Source organism: Macrobrachium nipponense, chromosome 1 (assembly GCF_015104395.2).
Source record: "Macrobrachium nipponense isolate FS-2020 chromosome 1, ASM1510439v2, whole genome shotgun sequence".
NCBI classification, from domain to species: domain Eukaryota; kingdom Metazoa; phylum Arthropoda; class Malacostraca; order Decapoda; family Palaemonidae; genus Macrobrachium; species Macrobrachium nipponense.
The window spans coordinates 139,351,324-139,375,291 of NC_087200.1; the positions used below are offsets into that span (position 1 = coordinate 139,351,324).

Genomic DNA, 23,968 nt, shown 5'->3' on the forward strand with positions numbered 1-23,968 from the left:
ACCCCCTCCCAGATGGGAAACTTGTGAAATGAATCCGTTACCGAAATCACCATAACACAACACAGCTTCCGTTTAATTGTGAGCGAATAACCCCTATGAAGCAACCGATTCACCAAGTCAAGAATGTGAGTGTCTCAAGGAATGATGCTCTCCCCTTCCACCATCGCTTCGGAGTGAAGACGACCAATGAGGTGGCCGCTCAGTCCCGCTGATGCCACGGGGCCTTGCGATTGGCGGAACGTCAAGCCTGAGTCATGCAATATATCATCACTCGCACCAATCGGCGCTCGCCGGTGCCACCTTACCTCCTTCGCTTCCCAGCACAGCAACTTGGAAGAGGAGGACACTCGCGTAGGAAGGAACACCATCTTGAGACGACGCTTTCTAACCCCATGCCAATTTCAAGACATTGTAATTTATTTTCTTATTTTCTACCACGCGAGCAAGACTCAGGTTTTAAGATAAATAATCTTAATGATTCGATAAGGCAACGAATAAGAACAACTACTGTAGACTGAACACACGTGCCTTTTCTCGGAGAAGCAGTGAATTCATTCAACATAAACTTTATATCTGTTTTTTTTTGCATTCGTCTTTATAACATTTCGCTTGCGAATTCATTCCCTTCAAATTTGTTTAAACACACACACACACACACCGAGTGCCAATCTATTCATTGTATTAAGGTGTTATTTTAGTATAATATAAATAAATATATATATACTATATATATATATATATATATATATATATATATATATATATATATATATATATATATATATATACTATATACATTGTACATAAATAACACCTTAAAGACTATATATATAGCACTTAACGCCTTAAAGGCAAAGCATATATATACACACACATATATCGCTCCAAAAATAGGGTATAAATTGGTGTCCTCTCTCTCTCTCTCTCTCTCTCTCTCTCTCTCTCTCTCTCTCTCTCTCTCTATCAACTTGTTACTTTCATCAAATATTAGTATACATGTATTTTAAAAGCCGCAATGACGTCTTAACTTTCCGATTTCTTCGAACTTTGTTTTTTTTTTTTTCCAACTTATGATCATCACCCGCTGGGAAATAAAATGAGACCAGGACCAAAGAGTGACCAGTCACTCATTTACTAATCATGCTAACTGGGAACGCTGGTCTTGTAAAGAAACGCGCCAATACTTCTTGTTTCTGGTCACCTGGTCGGGTCGAGGGCCGCTTTATCGGTTGTGAGTTTGGTACTTTTACACTACGAAAAGCAGAGAGAGAGAGAGAGAGAGAGAGAGAGAGAAGGGTAGCAGAGGAAGCGGATTGAAATTGGCCCTATGAGGCACCAAAGGTATGGGACAAGTAAACAGGCCTCACCCACAAAAGCGTTTCCTGGCGTGGTACGGTAGGAGGTAGGATTTGGAAAAGGGTGTGAATGTGTGTATGTGTGTGTGTCTGTGTGTGGTTGGGGAGGAGGGGGGTGGATGAAATCCCCCAACCAACACCCCAAACCCCACAAACCCGCCCTTACCCCTGTCTAGGTTTAGCATTAGGCCTGAGAACTCGAAAACATGAGGGGGGAGGCCTATCCAGCGGAGTTCGAGATTAAATTAGAAACGCTATTTTTCCTCTTGCTCTAACTCCATCACATGAATCCCACGATTCTCCCTCTCTTCTGATCTCCAAGGTAATAACAATAATGACGAATAATCCTGATAATGCTGATTAATTTTACAAATTGTTACTGCAATGAAAAAGAAATAAATATGAATATTATTATTCTATTTAGGTATAAGACCCTTTTTCACACACGTAGTATTGAAAGTGATAGCTGCATCAGCTATCACGTTATAGTTTTTTCTCTCTTTTGTTGGACAAAAAATATTCCATACAAATTGAATGTAGGTGATGAAGCTATCACTTTCAACACTCATTATTATTATTATTATTATTATATTATTATTATTATTATTTATTATTATTATTATTATTATTATTAGGGAAAAACTCTCTACCGCGAGAGTATATATAATGTTCTAAATGGTCCACAATAATACAAAGTGTAAAAAGTCCGTGTATAATTTTGAAGACTTTACAGAAAGCTTTCGAACCCTTCCCTGGGTTCATCTTCAGATGAACCCAAGGAAGGGCTCGAAAGCTTTGTGTAAAGTCTTCAAAAAATTATACACGGACTTTTACACTTGTATTATTGTGGACCTTTAGAACATTTTATTATTATTATTATTATTATTATGATTATTATTATTATTATTATTTTATTATTATTATTATTATATATTATTATTAACAAGATCAAAGTAACTGGACCAATTGTTACTAAAGCAAAAGAAAAAAAATGAGGAATCATTACAAAAGGCTTAGTTGTAGAGACTGTCATCCAGTTGTTTTTTTAGGGGACATTTACTAATTAGCCCTGTTCCAGAAGGAAGAGAATTGCAGCTGCATAACGTCTGGAAGTGAGGATGGTCTATTGTATACTATGGGTTCTTAGTCTTGTGCTAAAACTACATCCAGTTCAAGGCCGCTTTTCTATACAGCTGACGTGAGTGAACTCACTGAATTCATGCCAATTCTGCCACTGGATTTAATAAAAGACACGAAGGGATGTATCCTGCGCCGTGCGATGCGAAACGATACCACCTCTATCAAATTATATCAGGGATGAAACTGAGTTTTTAGGTAATAAAATAGTTATGGTTACCATTTATACAGGTTTGTTAAGAAATCTGAGTTTTATCTCTACTGACTACTATTTTATATTATGTCTGCGTACTGAGTAAAAATATTTACAGAAGCATTGTTCATGTATAAAATGATCAGTTTCGATGAAAACCATTAATTTTTGTGGCTTGGATTGATTCACAGATATATGAATAACTTTTCCATAAGACTCCCTGTTGGTCTTCTGTGGAGAGCATCATGCCCCAGATTTATATTACAGTACTGACCAAAATGAACCCAAATGATATACCAGAAGCTAAACAAGACCTGAAGGTACCTATGAAAAAAATAAAAAAAAATAAAAAATAAAAACGATGTTGCGGTGGAATCAGTTCAGAGATACATTTCAAACTGACACAGAAACAACATCTCGTACACTAACAACACTCTCTTGCAGATTATGGAACGAGAAAAAGCCTGCTGATTGGGAATTGGCGTTACAGCAAAGGTAGGTACCGCAATAAAAGTAGCCTGACTGGGGTGGCAGCTATAGATGTAACACTCATACGTACTACATCGGTTGTCATGAAAATATCCTGTATGGCTTCTTCTCAGTACGCTGGAGACAGAAATGATGAAAAAGCTTCGAGATGAACAAGCTGGCTTGAGCAAATGCAAGTGTTGCACGGATCAAATATTTGTGCTAAGACCTACTGTGCAACATCCAGAGTCATGATGAGGTTTAATATTTCAAATGAATGGGAACGATGATATTCCAGACAGGATCTCTTGAGTTGGAAGTGAGTGAATGAGTGAAATACTCAAAAGGGCCAAATATAGTACGATCTGTGTTGCGATAAAGACGTTAAATAAATTATATTTAAAGTATTTTTTCTATTTGAGAATAAAACTTTTAAAATATTAGAAACTGGCAGAGTAAGAAACGATACCAAAAGGGAAATGACTAAAGTTATCTGTGTAGCTTAGGATAATGATGGAAGGTAGATAGAGATGGCTTGGACGTGTCCTCTGCATAAATGGGAGATTCAGGAAGCGATGGTGTCAGCTGGGTTCCTGTTGGAAGACCCAGACCTACTTGGATGAGAACGCGGAGAAGAGAGGCTGGAGAGAGGTTAGCGGAAATCCGCGGAAGATGAGCACAGCAAAGACAAGAGTGGCGTATTTGACGGAGGCCCTTTTCTTAATTTAACGTGATGTTGGAGGCGATGATGATAATGTTAAAATATCCAATTGTACTGAGAAGAATTTTGTAGTCTTCACCGTGTAGGTTCAGTTAATGTGAATATTGAAATCACTAACTAAATGAAGATATCTCAATGATCAGAACCTTTTCAACACCATAAAACGATCACAGAAAAATTGTTGTCGTTCCAGAATATGATCCATTTACATCATCGTAAGGAAATATGTTTGGTAAATGACTGAACATGCTAACCATGGCGTTTTCCCTGGAGTAGTTGTTCATGATCACTAAACACAGGAAATAAGTCAACGGCTTTATTTTCATCAATGACAGAACCAACAAAAATATTTCGGAAGCATTTCTGGCATACTGAAGTTTCCAATTTCGTAATCAACCAACATTACCTACCAGCCTAACAGCAAGACATGGTGACACATGATCAGACTATAATGTGATTTGCTGTTCAAAAATAAACTTATCACTTCTGGCTTTTAGTTAGTATCAAAACAGAGAATAATATAAAGATACTACTCTTAATGAAAATTGCGGCAATTTCAAATAACTGTTTTATTATCAATGTTAGTTGCAAACGGGATCTCTATATAACAATGATAATCTACCGGAAATAAACTCCAAGTTTAGACTTGCCTTCGGCCAGTCTGGATCCATCCTCACTCACTACTGGCCTAGTATGTATAAACATGCCATGACAGTACCTTGATCTAAGCGTCGGTACAGTATGGAATATGGAACGTCCGTAGCGTTTCAATACTACAAACTTTTAATTAGGGAAATCTCCGCATACTCGTCAACTACATAATATCCAAAGATGTTGTAAATCTATGATCAAGAAAAAAAAAAAAATATTTTCTGTGAGCAGAATCATCGAAATAATACAGTAAACGAAAAGAATGTACGGACACTACGGACTGGTTCGAGTTCACGTAATTTTTAATGAGATATACCAATAATTCATATATACGGGAAAAAATGTAAGCCATAAAGCTCCCGCTCAGTACACAGGGAACCCCATGTCTTATATGTAGTATATGCTAACAACTTACTTGCAAACACAATAAGAGATTATCGCCTTAAGGATTTATTGCCTGGCAAAAAACATCTTGGAAGCATTCAAGAAAAAGCTAAATACACTCCTCTTCGGAACTTTTATGGCATAGTGGAGCGAGCTGTTCAGAAAAAACAGTGATGACTAACGGTGATGTAAAAGGGCTAGACCCGATGGAAATTGAGAATACAAATGGGATGGCTTCTAGAAACTAACAATGGTGTTGAAAATTCAGCCATTCCTGTCTTTACAGAAAGATCTACTACTTCTCTCCCTTCTCTGGCCAACATATTCAGTGCTCTGAAGGCTGTATGCCGGACAGGGAAAAAGACATTTTTACCCTCGACCACCGCCTAATAAAACAGTCTCGACAGCAAAAATATTTAATTGCCCTTCCAAAAACTGTAAGGACGAAATGTGTTACTTTCTTTCTACATCTTCACCGGGATCAACAAAGTCCCAATTCAAGTTACAAAGGAAAACAACGTAAAAAGGAAACTCGCCTGCACCCTTCCTCAGCTCGTCCGAGTGCGAACACAAGTCTGTTCTGTTGTGATTCAAGACCGCTACCACTTCCGCTACAATGAGAGAGAGAGAGAGAGAGAGAGAGAGAGAGAGATTCTCTCAGCTATAACCGACAAAGAAACAGAATAACTAGACCACTCCGAATCAGGGTCCAGATAATTTTTCCCGAGTGACAGCCTTCTCTGGGTGATCTCTGCCCTCTTTTTTTTTCTCTCTCTCCTTCTCAGTTGTTTAATAAAGTCACAGAATCGCACATGATCAAAAAGAAAAGTAGTCGTTACTCATCAAAGCTACCTCTGAAGCTTTCCTTATTCCATCTTGTCTATTGTTCTGTTTCCCTTCCTACGGGTCTTATCACAATTATGAACACTTCACGTTGGAATATATAAAACCAGGAGGCTGTGCACAGGAATATAATGAGGAAATGTCTGCACATCTTCCTGCGTCTGTCTACAAATTTTTCATATTAACCTAATCTATATATATATTATTATATAGATATATTATTATATATATTATTTATATTAGTATTATATATATAGTAGTTCCTAGTACATTTAAATTTTAATTTTTAAGTACATGTATGAGAGAGAGAGAGAGAGAGAGAGAGAGAGAGAGAGAGAGAGAGAGAGAGAGAGAATGACCATAAAATCAATGGCATCACAACAGATGATCTAAGAAGTCTATGGGTTCCAATCAACCAACCCCTCCACAACCCCCAAAAACAAATAAAAAATATGTAATAAAATGAAGGAAAACTTTCCCCACAAAATCTCAAAAGTTAATGACCGTTTAGGAAAATAAGATGTTCTGAAACAAAGCATCGTTTCCTTGAGTTTGAGTTCCCAAGCGTCTTCTATTTTAACATTTGTCTAGACGATGAAGATAAGTTTGATCTTTTTCGTAAGTAAATTGCCTTTCAAGTTATAGGACGTGTACGCTTACCACGAGCAGGTCAGCCTTCCGTCACACTAGCGCACATGTATGTGAGCTTATAAAATCGATAAATCGATGGCTAAAACACCTGCTCCTATTCTGGCGTGTTTAGACTGGGAGAAAAAAATACACTGTAGTTACAGAGAGGAAAAACTGGATTGTATGACTGCATTTCGTGGAAATATGCTTGCACCGCTTAAATAAATAAAGCGTACATAAAACAGTAACAATGAATTGCATACCATGATATTTGATTTTAGGACAAAGCATTTTTTATCGCCAAAACCGAGAGAGGAAACTGTAACTATGAATAAGCAAATAAAAATAAGTGACTAAAAAAACTATAGAGTGAAAAGGCATTATAATGTGAGTAAGATTGACAAGAGTAGTCATAGAAAGAGAAAAAGACGAGTAAAAGAAACGATTACAAAGAGATACTTATACAGTATATGACTTCCATACGGTAATTAAGTTGGCATTACTTTTACTACTTTTTGCGAAAAAAACGTTTAGGAAAAATAATGTACAGAAGAAATAACTATCAAAAGGCAAATCCCGTCAATAATGATTATTCATTACACATACTACAGAAAACAGGGGTAACAGTGAGAGAATTATAGAGCATACAACAGATGGATAGTAGATAGTGTCGGTATTGCTTTTATTATTTATGAAGGGCACTTTGAAATACCTGGAGTACATGGGGTTGGATAGGAGGGTCACCGAGAAGACTCGAAGAGGAGGAGAGTCCCAACTTGAATAGCGAACGCCTCAGGTGCTGGAGGAGATGGCAGGGCAATTTCTACTTATGATCTCTATTATGACCACTGTTTTTGAAGGGAGACAGAGGCATGCGCCTTTGGCTTTCGGTTGTTGGTGCAGGAGGGAAATTCGCGAGACTAAGTTCTGGGACAACGTCATTTTGTTCTCCAAAATTAGGGAGCATGATCTTGTATTAAGTAAAGAAAAATGAGAGAGAGAGAGAGAGAGAGAGAGAGAGAGAGAGAGAGAGAGAGAGAGAGAGAGAGAGAGAGAGAGGGGGGGGGGATAGGCCTTTAGCATTCAAAGAAATGGATCGACACCCATATACGAGGAAGGACAGAGAGAGTGAGAATGTGGATATACAGCTCTGAAGAATCTGATTTTTCCCAAAGGTCGTAAAACATACTACTGAAAAATAGTTTTGGTTCCTTTCATCATTTCTGAAGTAGATGGTCCATAACATAGCTGTAGCATTAAAATTTCTTAAGCTTTATTTGAGGGCAAGTATCAAATACAGTTAAGTATCATGACAGACACAAAGTAATAATTCAAGTTTTTTGTTTATATGTTATGCCTTTTCGTTATCATTATACACTAATTCAGTATTTCTCTTCCATGATTGTTGTGGTATTTGGCTAAAGGTGTATTGCGATTATATACTGTTGCTAACGTGTCCTATAGTTACATACTGTTCCCAAACCTGGTTTTGCCACAGTACTGATTTATTGTACTACATGGGGTAGAATTAATGTTTGACCTTCCGCGGTACTTAGGCCGAATCTAGTCCGTGGAGAGCGAAGCAAGGAAAAAGATAAGTGTAATAGTGAAGTGTTCGTTCTGCATTGCTAACAGTTTTTTGTCCTAGGTTTTCATTAACATCAAGTTAATGTATGACCGTGAACATTCGCGATTGTGTAAAAAAACTTCTCGAAAATAAAACATATTTCTGAGCCCGACGTGGAACGAAAATCAAAGCAAGGGGGCCAGAAGATACTGTGTACCCTAGATATGGGAATAAAATTGTTAAGAGAGGAATAACAAGAAGAACTAAAAATGTGAATGGGATGAAAGGAAGAGAGTATGATGTGGCATCTGAGGAATGATGAAGAGAGAATGGATGAATTTACATAAGAGGAAAATTTGGGGAGTGTCAGGTGAAGGGGAGGAGGGAAGATGAAGATCTCTACTTCTGTGGCAGCATACACGAGGGAAAATAATGGAAGTTATGCAAAAGAAAGTAAGAGTTTGATGTTAGAAGGAAAAGGAAAAGACAAAAACTGCTGGGCAACGGCAGACTCGAGAGAAAGCGACGCAAGAGTAGATTCATTGTGTTCATCATCAACTGTGAGAGAGACCAACAGTTATGATGAATCAGTGAACGGAGGAAGTGACGAACAGAACGAAGCAAAGAGGCGTGTGCTGATTGTAAAGCGCAATGGAAGGGAGAATGGGACATGACAGACTTTTTCATAGACGAAAAATCATGAAAATTATGCGTCCAGAGATTAAAACTATGAAGCTCTAAAACAGTGACATAAAAAGGATGCAGTCACGAACATGGAAGTGTGATATCAGAAGAGGAATGAGTTTGAAGTGGCGAAAAGGAGGAAGAATGAAACTCTGCATTTGTATGCTCATCGATTTGAGACCTCGGCTATGGACAAATTTAGGAATGAAAATATAAACGAAAATAACCCTTAAAGAAAAAATGGAAAAAACAAATATATAAAAAATTTGGTCACTTTTGTCATTTCTGAAATTGATGGTACCAACTGTAGCTGTAGTTTTAAATTGAAGACAAGGATACCAGCCTGTTAACTTTCACAATAGTTACAATGTTACTTTTTTTCTATTTTTTATTCGTCTGTGTCTTTTACTCTAACAATCGCTCTTCACTAATTCTGTCATATTCAGTATTTTTGTCGTGTTAGCTTAAAGGTTTAATACAATCAAACACTACTGTAACTGTTTTCCACAGTTAAATCCTGTTCCGATGAATAGATTTACATCAGTGCTGGTTTATTGCACCACATGTGTGGACTGAATGATAGGCTCCAGTCACACTGGGTTTATAACTAACTCCTGACCATTTCTGACTACACATTGCAAAAAGGTCACAGGAGGTTTACGTTGACCATATGACAGGTTATCAAAAGTCATAAACCTCCTTATGTCTGACATGGTTGCGAGGAGGAATTGATTCTGCACTGAACTCTTGACAACCAATTTGTCAGCAGTTGCAAAAATGGTCGACTGTGTTCGCAATATTAGTCATTAACCTCTCAGGCACTGAGTGGTAACTAACTCCACCTAAGGTCACACTTGGCATCTAGTTGACAACCATATTTACCCTCTGACAGCCAATCTTTGATCCACAACCCACCTCTCTCCTCCTCCCCCTCCCCTATGATGTAAGAGAACACCCAAAAGCAACCATATCCTCTTGTTATTGCCTGCCAGTTGCGCCAAGAGCAGATATTGCTTGGGTGCTAGGGGAGCGTACAGTCACTCATATAAGTTCATGGATGTCTGGGTGTTTGAGAGAGTTCAATTTCACCCCTTTGTGGATGACAGGTGTCTAGGAGTGCAAAACTGGCCATATGTTCAACTACCTAACTCTGCTGTAGAAAGTTTCGGCGTGTGCCCGTCTTAGATCACTATACAGACCCGTTGTCTAAAAAGGGGTTGGATGGAATTCAGCTTTATGCCCGGAGATATCCATGAACTTATATGAGTGACTATACATCCTTCTGAAGTTTACTTGCTAGAAGGTGAAGGTATTGTATGGGCCATTGCAAAGCAAGTACCTACTTATATATACAACAGTATAGTGGCAGACAACCTCCAATGGCTAATGGGCCAAACTTGCCATCCAGTGGAGACCACAAACGACTATCAAACACTGTCAACAAATAAGTAGGTAGTAATGGAAGTTTAATTTTAAAAAACTAGTCTCTAGTCTAATGCAACCAGTAGCAGATCTACAGCAGACTAGAGGGCATATGTTGAGTGTACAAGCGCCCATCAGTTACCCACTGGTCAAATGACTGGTTGCCCACCTTTAAAACAATACCCGGTGGTAGCCCACTGATTGCCGGTTTTGAATCTTGCAGGTGGTCAGGAGCTGGTTGTAAGCCGGGTGTGACCAGGGCTTTTCCCTCCTTGGCACTGAAGCTGAAACTTGTTTGTCTTTCTTGTGTAAACAGTGAAAGAGACAGTCTGTGGAAAGCAGTGTGGGAAACAGTATTGCAATATTAAAATTTTCCAGTTATTTGATTAAGAAATGTATATTTTCAACTTGTGTTTAATAACAGGTTAGTGTAATTGTATGGGTTAAAAAAGTCTATCTACCCCAGTCAAATACTGTTCCAAAAACCGGTTCTACCTCAATGCTGGTTTGTTTACAAGAGATGGAGAATGAATGTTAAGCTCCAGTCTTACTGGGCTTATGGCCAGCTCTTGATCACCTGCAATTACAGGTTGCAAAAATGTTGTTGGAGGCTTCCTGCTGACTGTGCGACAGTTTGTCAAAGGTCACAGACCTCCTTAAACCGATTTGGTCGCAAGGAGGAATTTGATACTGCACTGAATTCCTCATAGTCCCTAATTTGGTCTTATGGAGGTTGCTGGTGGTTGGTAAGTGGTCTGTCATTAGTGGGCAATTGGTCTGCTGCCAGTAGGCGAGCAGTGGGTGATCACCTACTGGTCGGGCACCTGTGGCCAACCTATTGGCGACTGAAAGACGAGTGGGTGAAAGCGGTAGATGGTAGTCGCCGACCTGTTTGCACCCGTCATTAACTGTATTGAGAAAATGGTTGGCCACTGGAAGGTGACTGACTGCCCACTGGTCACTTACTGGTTGCCAGCAGTTGCAAGCACACTTCCTCGATTGGTTCGTAATACTATAGTTAACCACCTCTCAGAGAGAGAGAGAGAGAGAGAGAGAGAGAGAGAGTGGCGACTGCTTCACAGGTTTACAGCAAGCAGTTCGGGATAAGGTTGCTATCCCCTCCTCTCTCTCTCTCTCTCTCTCTCTCTCTCTCTTTCATATGTATAAACTTATATTATATATATATATATATATATATATATATATATATATATATATATATATGTATATATATAATATATAATATATATATATGTAGAATCTACTGGTCATTTTTATCAAATACAAATGTAATTGTAATTGTCATAATGCCCTTTTAACATTTCGAATTCTTTACGCTTTTTAGATACGCTTGTCACTACAAAGCCTTAACATCCAAGTGCAAGAATATAAAGAAATTATGATGTACGGTAGCGGGAAACGAACCCTCGATACCATAATCACGACGAGGTCAGGTCGGCAACGTGACCACGTCGTGATTATGGTATCGCGGGTTCATTTTCCGCTACTGGACAGAAACTGCGAAAATTTCCACATACGGGAAAGACAAGCACCGAAAGCAACAAAATTAACCCAGCCCATTTATTGGTATATAAGCTTCCTTATGATCGCCCTAGTGAGGAGAGCGAAAGAAAGATAAGAGGACAGAGAGAAAGGCCGAGGACGAAGGACAGAGAGAGAAAGAGAGAAGGGAGAAGCAGCAAAGGAGAGGGAGAGGGGCCCCTTCCCACGTTTCGGTCTAAGTCAAGTCTAAGAGAGAAACAGACTGACCCAGTCTACGTAGCCTCTCAAAGCTTCGAAGGCCGATACCACGGACTTTTTTGAATGAAACCGCTCGTGTCTTCCACGGACCAGCAGCCATCGCAGGGTAATGCATAAGATACCTATGGAGGTATTCCATAGTCCCATCTTGCTCACCATTGCCCCATCTTCACCAACTTTGTTTCACTTTTCTTATTACTACGGTGTGCGTAAAGTTGCATGAATATATGGGCCCTTTTGCATCATCTGTACATATTGTAAATAAATACTCTGTATTGTTGTGTATATTTTTCTCTGAGTGCCTTTACTCTGTGTCCAACTGTTGTTGTTGAACTTTTTTAATAATTAAGTATTAAGAGATAACCCGAATCGTAACAGGTATGGCAATGACGGATAACGTGGACTACCCAAGTTTGTCAAGCATGTCTGGATGACGGAAAGGTACAAAATGAACCGGTGATCGGGCTTCTTGCTCCGTCGTATAAAGGAAGAGGGGACAGAGGAGATCGTAAGGATCATAAGGTATAAAGTTCTAGTTTACCAGGCTAGTTGTTTGGTAGAAATCTGACTGCGAAAGAATAACAGTTGAAGAGCTGATAATCGGAAAGAAAGTTTGGGTTTAGAAAAAGCAGAGAGTAAGTGGACCAAGTTTTGTTATAAATCGAGTATGTGAGACATTTAAAAATAAAGGAAAAAGTTGTACGTGATATTCAATTATCTAGAAAGTTTGTGGTAGATTTGATCAAGGCAGTGTGGAGGGTGTTGAGGTTACTTGCATGGTAAAAAGGACAAGTTGTTGAGAACACAGAAGTTATGATGTATATGAAGTTGACCGCAGGATATGTAGACGGAGTAAGGACTATGGACAGGGGTTTGTGATCTCCAGCGCTGTTTAAAATCGTTACGGATGCAATGATGCAAGAGGTTTTGGAGTAAGAAATGAGTAGTGAATAAGAAATGAAATGGTTGATATTAGCAGATGATACCGTACAAAATGGGAATATTGAGGAAAGAACAGCAGAAACTGTGAGAGAATATGAATGACTGCCAGAGGAGAAAGCGGAGTGTAAATAAGAGTAAAAGTGGGGTTTTAATGGTAAAAGAAAAACAATTTAGAATGATATTAAGATAGATGGTGGAAGAATGGGAATGGTCGATTCGTACAGCTAAATGCTGTTCAATAGAACGGATGATGGGATGAGAAGGGAGGCAAGTCTTGGAAGAAGTGAAGCAAGAAAGGTCTCCGGGAGTATGCAAAAGATCGTTCCTGAAGAGATCGCGGAACCCATAGTGGGAAGGTAAGATTTTTGATCCAACTCTCTTTCATAAAGTGGCGGACCGATGCACAGTGGAGTAAAAGGGGAAAAAAGTTGATGTTGAGATGCCCTGTTTGTGTAATGTATGAGTAGGAATAAAGGAGAGGGTGAGAAAATAATATCTTCGTTTAAGTGAAAGGATAGATCAGTGCTTTGAAGGACAGGTCATTTGAAGAGAGTGTAGGACGATAGGCTGGTGAAAAGACCACACAATTCAGATGTTTTAGGAAAGAAAAGGAGAGGAAGACTTACCAAGTGCTGGATATACGGAGTGCAACACAAAGTGGAAAAGGGAGGGAACAAAAGCGAGTGCCATTGATATGCTTTTGTGGAGGTTCAGTATATTTCTGTACAGACGGTGCATTCACAATTCGAAAGCAAAGTATGCATGTGGTAGTATCTGAAGCCACTGCCTGTATGGCAAACGACTTGAAAACGGTCTTTGCAAATAAACATACTGTGTGCCACAGGGAAACTAAAGTCAGCTGAAATTCATATGCGAACCTAATTATAACAGCATAATGTTAACGAGATCATTTAAGTAGAGCGAAAATCAGAGGTGCAGTTCCACTCATGTATATATATATATATATATATATATATATATATATATGATACCATGAGTGGAACTGCATCTCTCTCTCTCTCTCTCTCTCTCTCTCTCTCTCTCTCTCTCTCTCTCTTCTCTCTCATCTCTCTCTATATATATATATATATATATACTATATATATATATATATATATCCCATATATATATATATATTCCACTATCCAAATATGAACTTAATATTAGAAATACAAGACCAGATTGTATGGCGACATAAGAAGTTGGTTTAGTAGGCATTTCATTAAAAGTCCAACCGACATTTTACTATATACATCTACACATCACACATCGAATCCGATTAGCGAAGTCAAGAATATTGTCTCCTTGACTGTGAATTATATACAGAGCTAAGTGTTAAAACATACAAAGGACACAGTTAGTAAAAATCTAATATGGACGGCTTCTGACACATATAACATTACCGATAACTATGACAATCACGCTAGAGCAAAGAGGACGCACAGAGTCAAACAGTCAAAGCGAACCGTCATAAAGAAAGGCAAATGTGAGCAAAAGTGTCGATGAAAAGCAGCAGGGACACAACAGTGCGTCAGGTGGAAAGAAAATGATAACGAAAACTCAGTGAAACGAAAAACCTTCATGAACAACAGATTTATCAAATGCACTTGGACGGACTAACCCAGGCGGACGGACTACACATGGGCTAATTACAAGAGGTGTCTGGTCTCCGGCGTCAAACAGAGCAATTCTGGTCGATGAAATCAGCTGAGTGGTGATCGGAGGTCAAAACAATAGGCTAGATCATATCAATAAACAACAATTTATTTTCTTGAGATTCTAGAAATGCATTAAAATGAAGCTCTTTAAAGTATCAAGATATATATATATATATATATATATATATATATATATATATATATATATATATATAATATCAAGAGCCAGCAGGAAAAATGAAAAACAGAAGTACCTAGCGCTTTCGTGTATTCTTGACACACTCATCAGGGTACAATATATAAAAGAATGAAAAATAGCTTCGAAATATCAAAGGTAAACATAAAAATAAAAAAAAAAAACAAAAAGGTAAAATACAGAACAATCAAACAGCCTAGTCAAGAAGCAAATGGTCCACAGCCTAGAATTACACTTAAAGGACAACAACAAATGGAAATGGAACTACTAAGCAGTCAATTACATAGTTACGAAGTTGTCAACAATACATTTCGTAAGCCAGTTATCTAGTTTTATATTGTCCGTTGCTAATATTAAAAACACTACATGACTTATATTTTATTATACTAGATTCTATAATATTTCTTTAATAATGTCTCTACAAAATAAAATTTCCTTTGAATTGTTCCAATTAATTGCGTGATTAAAATTATTCATATGTAAAAACAGAGCACTCGATGTACTTCCTACACGTACACAATATTTATGTTGATTTAATCTTGATGCCAGTAGTTTGCCACTTTGACCAATATATTTTTTATCACAATCTCTGCATGGAATTTCGTAAATGCAACCCGTTTGTAAATTTGGAGAGTTCCTTATTAAAATTGTTCTTACAGACTTAGTGTTACTAAAAACAACGTTAACATTAAAAACTTTAAACATTTTTGGCAAAGAAAGAAACCTGTTGTCAAAAAGGTAAAACAAGCAAATTACTAGGGTCGAAAGCCTGTACATGGTCCACTGCATAAAATGTTTTCTTAGCCTTTCTTAAAGCAACATCAACTAAAAATGCCGGATACTCAATTTAAAAGCAATATCATAAATCTTGGTAATCTCGTCTTCTAAAAATTCAGGACAACAAATTCTTAAAGCTCTTAAAAAACATGGAAGAGAATACAGAGAGTTTAACTTTCAAATGGTGATTGGAGTAAAAGTGAATGTAAGAACATACATTTGTAGGTTTCCTAAAAACCGAAAATTTAAATCTGTTACCCTGTCTATGCACACTTACATCTAAAAATGGCAAAACTGAATCTATTTCCTCCTCAAGTGTGAACTTTATAGAGGGAACCAGCGCATTTAATCTAATTAAAAATCTGTTCACATCCTCACAAACAAAGGCCATACACAAAATATGTCATCGACATACCTAAACCAAAGAACATTCGCAGGTAAAATATTTGATAGAAGTTTCTTTCCAAAAAAACTCCATGTAAATGTTACTTAAAAGGGGCGATAAAGGGTTCCCCATAGCCATACCAAACCTCTGCTCATAGAATTTACCATTGAAATTTACACGAAAGCGCTAGGTACTTCTGTTTTTCATTTTTCCTGTTGGCTCTTGATATACAATCTTCACGTGTTACTTGTGATCGTATAATATATATATATATATATATATATATATATATATATATATATATATTACAGGGAATATGTGAAATCAGGGATTTCACAAAATGTCTAGGGAATATGTGAAATGACCAACACGCTTAAGAACATTTGAACCCGGAGGGATAGTACTAAACACGGTGAAACAGTGATTCATCTACACTGTTTCGGGCCCGTGTTTAGTGCTTGCCCCTGGGGAGTCAAATGTATTTCGCCGTGTTTATTACTAGGCCGTGGGTGAACAAAATCAAATGTCCTTAAGTGCATTTGATCCCCCAGGGGCTAGCACTAAACACGGTGAAACACATTTGACCCCCAAGGGACTAGTACTAAACACGGCGAAACAGTGTAGATGAATCACTTTTCGCCGTGTTTAGTACTAGTCCTCCGAGATCAAATGTTCCTAAGCGAATTGGTTACTTCATATATGCCCTAGGGATTTCGTGGATTTCACATCTTCCCTGTAACACACACACACACACACACACACACACACACACACACACACATATATATATATATATATATATATATATATATATCATATATATATGATGAATGGCACGATGAAAACTATATAATGATCTCACTGGGGAAGTGCACGACGAATTACTAATCAGACAATAATAGTGCTTAGAGTGTACCAACCTCAATGTCATTGATTAGCTTGAATAATCCCTAAATATCCAGTGACTCAGCGACAGTGAGCGACCGAGTTTTTAAAAATCCAATTGAGAAAAACATTTATTACAATTGCAAAATTCAATGACTGTCGACTACACGATTGCAGAAAAAAATCCAATGGCACAATTGGAACTAAAATATAGAATAAAAAGTGGAATACATTTTCACTAGTCCAGGGAATATATATATTATATATATAATTATATATATATATATATATATATATATTTTTATATAATGCATATATATATATATGTGCATATATATATATATATATATATATATATATATGCATATATATATAAATATATATATGTGTATATATATATATATATATATATATATATATATATATATATATATATATATATATATATATATTCCTAAAATCTGTAAAAACAAATATCCAAATAAAAGTCCGCTACCGAACTGAAGGGAAAAAGCCGCCTCAGTGGTAGTAACAGAACCAGTAAATAGAATGTAAAAAGCTGAATACCTTTCAACGTCTTGCAATGAAAGCGGAGGCTACAGATTCGAGATCAATGAGAAGGCAGAGAGAAGGTTGAACGAACGGAAATCCTTCCTCTCGCCGAGAACTTACACTTAACGCCATTATAAACGGACCTGCAACGGTTATAGTAGAATCACACCAGCCGTGCATTTGATGTCTAGGCCAGTCCCTTACGACGCTCCTGATTGGCTGTTGATAAGCCAATCACAGGACTGGAAACTCTCAGTCTCTCTCGAGAGTTCATAGGAGTGGTATCTATGTTCCACCTTTCCTAAGGGATACGCCTTTCAAAAGTATCCCTCAGGAGCGGTGGAACATGCATCCTGACTATGTGAACTCTAGAGAGAGACTGATTGTTTCCAGCCCTGTGATTGGCTTATCAATAGCCAATCAGGAGCGTCGTAAGGGACGGGCCTAGACATCAAATGCACGGCTGATGTGAATCTACTATAGTATGGCTACGTCTACAAAATTTACTGTGGTGAAATTTGGTTTACGACGATGCCAGCCAAAAATAGACCAGATAACAGGAAAGAGAAATCTGGACGTCATTTCATTTTTAATTGCTTTCTAGAAAAGCACAGATACCTGAATATGGTAATTTTGAAGTGGCTCTTCTGTTAGTGATTATAATGGAATGGCACTGGAACTTATAAAATAAGTAAATAACACTCACTCACAAAAGAATATGTAGTTTTAATTTCAGCAGTGATTTCTCGGGGATAACCAATGGAGCCAAATAATTTAGAAAAGTGGCACTCACAAAAGTGAAATGCTGACGATCACATCCATATAAAATCTCCCTTTCGAGAAACAGTAATTATTTCCTGAAAATACTCAGGAGTAAACTGTTAATTAATGATGAACACCGAGATAATATTTCTCACTTCTTTACTAAGGAAAAAAAGACGGATTTTTATCCACTTCTACCTACTCACGAATTAAGACACAAATGTACGGCAAAGAGCGTCATCAAATGGGGATTTCTCAGACGACAAAGAGAGAGAGAGAGAGAGAGAGAGAGAGAGAGAGAGAGAGAGACTCTGGAGCAACTTGTAGATATTGCAAAAGCAGTAAGAGAAAGTAGACGATACTAATATATTTTTCTTAATCCAACATCATTATTATCATACACTGCTGGCCAAAAAATACACACAACTAGGCGTCCTTTCCATATTTGATACGGCTTCTTGGCCGATGTTATGTGACACCAAAGAATTTTCTTCTCAAAATTTTATGTTCTTAGGATGAAGTCACAATGTCATTCCTTCTTTTTATTCCGATCAAACTTAGTTTAAAGTGACTTTCTAAATCATTTAAATATATAGAGCAGTTCTCAAACAAGTAACTCTAGTGTGGGAACAAATATGGGAAGAGGTATCCCGGCGCTCCTTATGAGGCCACTGGATATGAGGACCCCATCCTGTGAGTTACACACAAATGTGGCAATTTGCTTCTGCTTGCTACAATTTATCCATGTTTTGTTCTTTTCATTTCTTTATCACCGGTGTTATTATTTATATCTGTCTACTTCACTGTCATGGGATGGGTAGTGACTTCTGTATCCAAGGAAGGCTGCTAAAAAGCGCTTGTTGTGTGGGTGTCCAGTCACGTATCGCCCTGGGTCCATTTTCGGCCAGGCCATCGTTGACGCCTGTCACCCTTTCGAGGCCCCACGTAGTCTTCGATGGAACTTTCTGGAAAGTCTAGAGCCACATGAAGAAAGAGTCATCGCAAAACTAGCTGAAGTTTCTAGTTTGGCGTGCTGTGATGAGCGGGTTTTTGTATGAGCCGACAGAGAGTAGAAACTGCAAGATCTCCATATAAGAGGATTCGACGATTATCGGAAATGTCATTAACTCCAATAGGATCTCTCACGTGGGTACAGATCAGATAAGAGGACACAGAAAGACAGATATAAGAAATGGTGCCAAGTTCAGAGAGAGAGGAGGGACATATGAAAGCTCCCTTCAGGGAAACAGACTGACCCAGTGTACGTAGCCTATGGAAGTTAATGACTTTGTATCATAAGATTCACCGCCCATAACTCATCAACAGCTTCTCGCTGTCTGCACTGGGAGAGGCAAGGTGTATACCACCATGTTCTAGGATCTTTTTGTTGCCGATTTGAGGTGACCCCATCTTGAATACTTGGCTATGACGACACATAGCTGGCTTTTGGCGTTGCAGCAATACTAATGACCATCTCAATCTAACAAGTACCCAGGGCTGCCTGCCAACCGAGGCTTACCCATATGATGTTAGGCCTACACAAAGACCATGTCCTGTATTGTAACTTTGGCCAATGAATCCTTGAGGATGTTTCGAGAAGTTATTTAGTCAAGTAATGTTGACACGAATTGCAACATGAAAATTCTGGGCAGCTCCTTGAAATCAATATTTTATATCTATGCCTTTGGTTAAGTATATCTTAGTTTTACCAGACCAATGAGCTGATTAACAGCACTCCCAGGGCTGGCCCGAGGGATTAGATATTTTTACGTGGCTAGAAACCAATTGGTTATCTAGCAACGGGACCTACAGCTTATGGTGGGATCCGAACCACATTATATCGAGAAATGAATTTCTATCACCAGAAATAAATTCCTCTGCTTCCGCGTTGGTCGAGCCGAGAATCGAACTTCGTTCCACCGGAATGCCTTTGGTAAGCACCTGTATATTGTTAGTTGAGAGATAAGGGCCAGATGCCTTTATACAACTACATTTTGAAAGATACAGCTACCTTCGTAAACTTTAGAAGTATTCCTAAGGAATTAAAGTAAAAGATCACATTGAAAGTTCACTGAAAGTAGAGTAAAAGTCCTATGAAAGTAAAAAATAAAGATTTTCAGTCTTGTTACAGAGATGCTAGTAACGACTGAAGTTCAGGACTGTGAGGTTTGTCTCTGTTTCCTGTAAAATTACGGTGTTGATGCTGTGAGATCTAGATTGTGATGGAATGGAGCTAAATCCCCTATATATACTACTACATTGCCAGAGTTTAAAGAGCTTTTTATCTGGCTTCTTTTGTAAGTGAATAGTTTACCTGAACAATATAGACTAAAACAGACAACCACTTTGTGGTGGCGAAGAGGCTAAAGAGAAGAGGTAAGGGTACAACCATCATTCAGATAAATTGCTTTGGTTCAGTTTTATCGAGGCCGAAAATGAAGATGACTACGCTAGGAGGTCGATATCAGAAAAGCCCATAGAATGTCGAATGTAAACAAGAGAACGGAGCTACGAGTTCAAAGCAGATACAAAACCAAAGTCAGTGTTTTGTCCATATCATACTATCTATTTATATAAAAAAAATAATAGAATAATGATAGTAATATTTCGAATTTTAAAATTGCAAATGAGTAGGTGTATTATCCGAACTGCTTTCGAACTTCTCACGACTATTTTCTCGTTCGCAATATTTGCTGCATGGCAATATTTGTTGCACGGAAAGACAGATTTAAAGGAACATTTTATATAAATTCTTGTTTGCATAAAGGAAGAATGAAGAATATAGTACGTTAAAATATATCCAATCGAAAGTAAATCAGGAAGAATCATAAACCTTCCTGGTTCTTATAAAAAATCGAACTATTTCATCGAAATAAAGACGAAAAAGTTTGACACTTTTTCAAGAAGTTTTGGAGCAAGTAATCTGACCTACGGACGAAAATAGGAGGGTGGTACCGGGGCTTGTGAAGAGGGGGGGAAGGTTCGTCATATTCCATCAAATATCCCCCTGAGAGAGAGAGAGAGAGAGAGAGAGAGAGAGAGAGAGAGAGAGAGAGAGAGAGAGAGAGAGAACTATCGATTCTTATAACGACTACGAATATCTTCAAGAGAAATTCCACCGACATAGACCAAATAAATGGATGTATGCTTTGTTTAGTGGATCCTACCTAAAAATGTTTATTATCCAAAAGATGTTTCTTGTATAAGAGTGTAAATACAGGAGGATTTCTTCCATTTCTGTAATTTCGAGTTCAGACTCTCTCCTCCTGCTTCCCAACTTGTGCGCCAACTGAACTGTTTATGCCAATGTTTTTACCTTTCTTTTCCTCTCACATTTCAACCCTATAAATATTGTCTTCTTTTATGCTGGATTTTTTTTTAATCTGTAATATACACTTAATTAAAAGATTAGTTTGCCTTAAAAAATACATAGTCAAGAAGTAATTTCACTGGCTGTAGACTTAACATTTCCATCAATGTCTAGGTGGCACTGAACAAGACTACCTGTTCTGCAAGAAATCCAATGCAGGTGTATTGATGTCAACCCCACGAGGGCACAGATTCAGTTCAACGGGCTGAGATCTTTTGAGAAAATATGAAGGTCACCAGCAGGTTATTATTTTACGGAACTATATTTTTACTTGTGGGTCCAAAATAATTGTTCAATAATTTTAACATAGTAATCAAAAGCCCAACCAAGGAAATCGGCAAAAATCTGTGCAGGTATTTCACTAATGGTGAAGATGCTGTAAATTTTGTTTGGTAATTGTTTTCCAGTATAAGGGAATTATAAGTCATAAGTCAAATTTATAAGAGAGAAAATTTAATGGCGTCCACTTTAGAAAGGATAATTCATTCTGCTGGTATGGGTACAATACGTATACTATGTGACGAAACCTGTCCTGAACTGTTGGTTAGTACCGTCACAAAAATCAGCCTTTTCAAAAGGAAAATTACAATTTCCTGATAACTCTTATTAATACAGTAACTTATAGAGAACTGGGTTAAACTGGTTAGGAATTACGTTACATTTGTTGGTAATGTAAAAAAAAATCATTGCATTAACAGCCTAACGACCCAATTTAAAAAAAAATAATGTCCTTATCAATCTTCAAAATGTGTAATAAAAAGATGGTGCTTTGTGTTATGTATAAGTGGTTCTACAAAACTGTGGTGCTGCCTTGCCATGGCCTGCTCTAAGTCATTTCTGATGTTTGAGGAAGACCACAGCTGCTATAGAAGGGAATGCTTTGCCCATGTTACTTGGTGAGCAGGTATCGGCAATCTTTTTTGCTGCAGGTATTATTATCATTCAATACTTTGAGCATCTCTTTCTGATTTTAAATTCACTCGCAAGCTATCCTTATTATGCACTTATTCATTCTTAAGATATACCTATAACTGTCAGACAGTTGTTATCATGTCAACCTCTCATCTCATCAGAGCAGTTACTGAAAATTACTGGACCAATATAGCTGAGGGACCCAAGGGCCGCACCTTGTCTTTGTAATAAAGAAGAATAGTTCATCTAGGATATTATGTCTTTTAAGATTATTACATATAATACACATGTAAATATTATAAGTGGATCATCGCACAGGGGAAAGCTTACTCTTCCTTTGAAGGGTCTCCCTCTTTTTTGTTGTTGTTGTTGATGTCCAGACCCAACATATAAATGATGGGTGACATCACTGTTTTCAAAAAATTGATCTATGCAGTTGAGCAAAATTTTTAATGATCGATTCAATTTTCAGCTTCTGCTATCAAGAGAGCGATGGAAAAAATGTAAGCTGATTAGTCATCAGATGAATACTGATAACTTCACTCTCATGATGATAACATTACACTATCCAAAATGAACGCTAATGATATCCAGTGGTTCAAGCTGGATGTGAATGATCTTCTTTGTCTGTGGCGGAGCGGTAAAAGTTGGACACAGCAGCAGAGGTTCTGTCCTGTTATTGCCCGAACAAGAAGGCTGCAATCCACGGCATATGGTCAAGAGTGGCTTATTGGTCCCTAATGACTGCTCTCCTGAGTTAAAGAAGAGAATTCGCATGATTTCCTTACTGAGCTCCACTGGACGGGACTTCAGAAGTCTGCAAGACTTACCTAATTTTCAGTTAATTTTGTTGGTCGTTGCTCAAGTAGTGTATTTCAGGGTAGTGGTTCCTGTCATGTTTGTCAACTTGTTGGTAAGCCCATGAAGTCATTGGAAAGGTTATAAGAATCACACAAAACAGAAGCAGGAAGAGAATTCCAAAACCTGGCAGTAGGAGGTGAGAAACATCCATGGAACAATGAAAACCTGGGATGACCAGTTTCCACAGGAGAAAAAAATGCCCAAAGAAGCGGCCTGATGGGAATTTCGGAGCTCCTAAAAGGAGCGGATTTCTACCTTTAGGATTCGCAGAAAGTGGGATCGTAGAATAAACGAACTGCCTTAAATTGTATGCAGTCGAGGAGGGAGAGAAAAAAATATAAATAAGGCAGTTGCTGAAACAAGAGCGTCATACTCCAAACTGAACGAAGAAGTCCAACGAGGATCTTGCCTGCCTCTACTTGTTTGCTCACATATGGAAAACAAAAATGTAACAAGGTTACTGGTTTTTTTAGTCACCTGGTACGATTACAAATACCCAACTAGTTAGAACTTATTTAAATATTTCATAAGTAGTTACACCTCAGTTAAAAAAAAAAAAATATTCATTATGCTAAGTTTTCATTTTATATCTACATTTATTAGTGTTTTGTCAATTAATTTTTCTATTAGCACTGGTATACCGTCAGAGGGTAAATTAGTTACAGTGTAATATACCAATCGGAAATAACAAAATAGTTCACTGAAAAAAGAACGGTATGCTGCTAAAATGGAATGTAACATATATTATTAATTTCTCGGCTCCATAAGATAGAGTGAAAAGTTATGTCGAAATATAGTGGTTCTCAGAACCGTTGTTGCTGATAAAGTTGTCGGCTGAGAGGAATTAAATCT

The 23,968-nt window shown here is 37.8% G+C and overlaps 1 protein-coding gene across 6 annotated transcripts in view; it reads right to left on the reverse strand.

The window, feature by feature from the left end:
• Positions 1-23,968, reverse strand: part of LOC135219683 (receptor-type tyrosine-protein phosphatase N2-like) — a 303,910-nt gene that overhangs the window by 138,783 nt on the left and 141,159 nt on the right. The window lies entirely within an intron of this gene.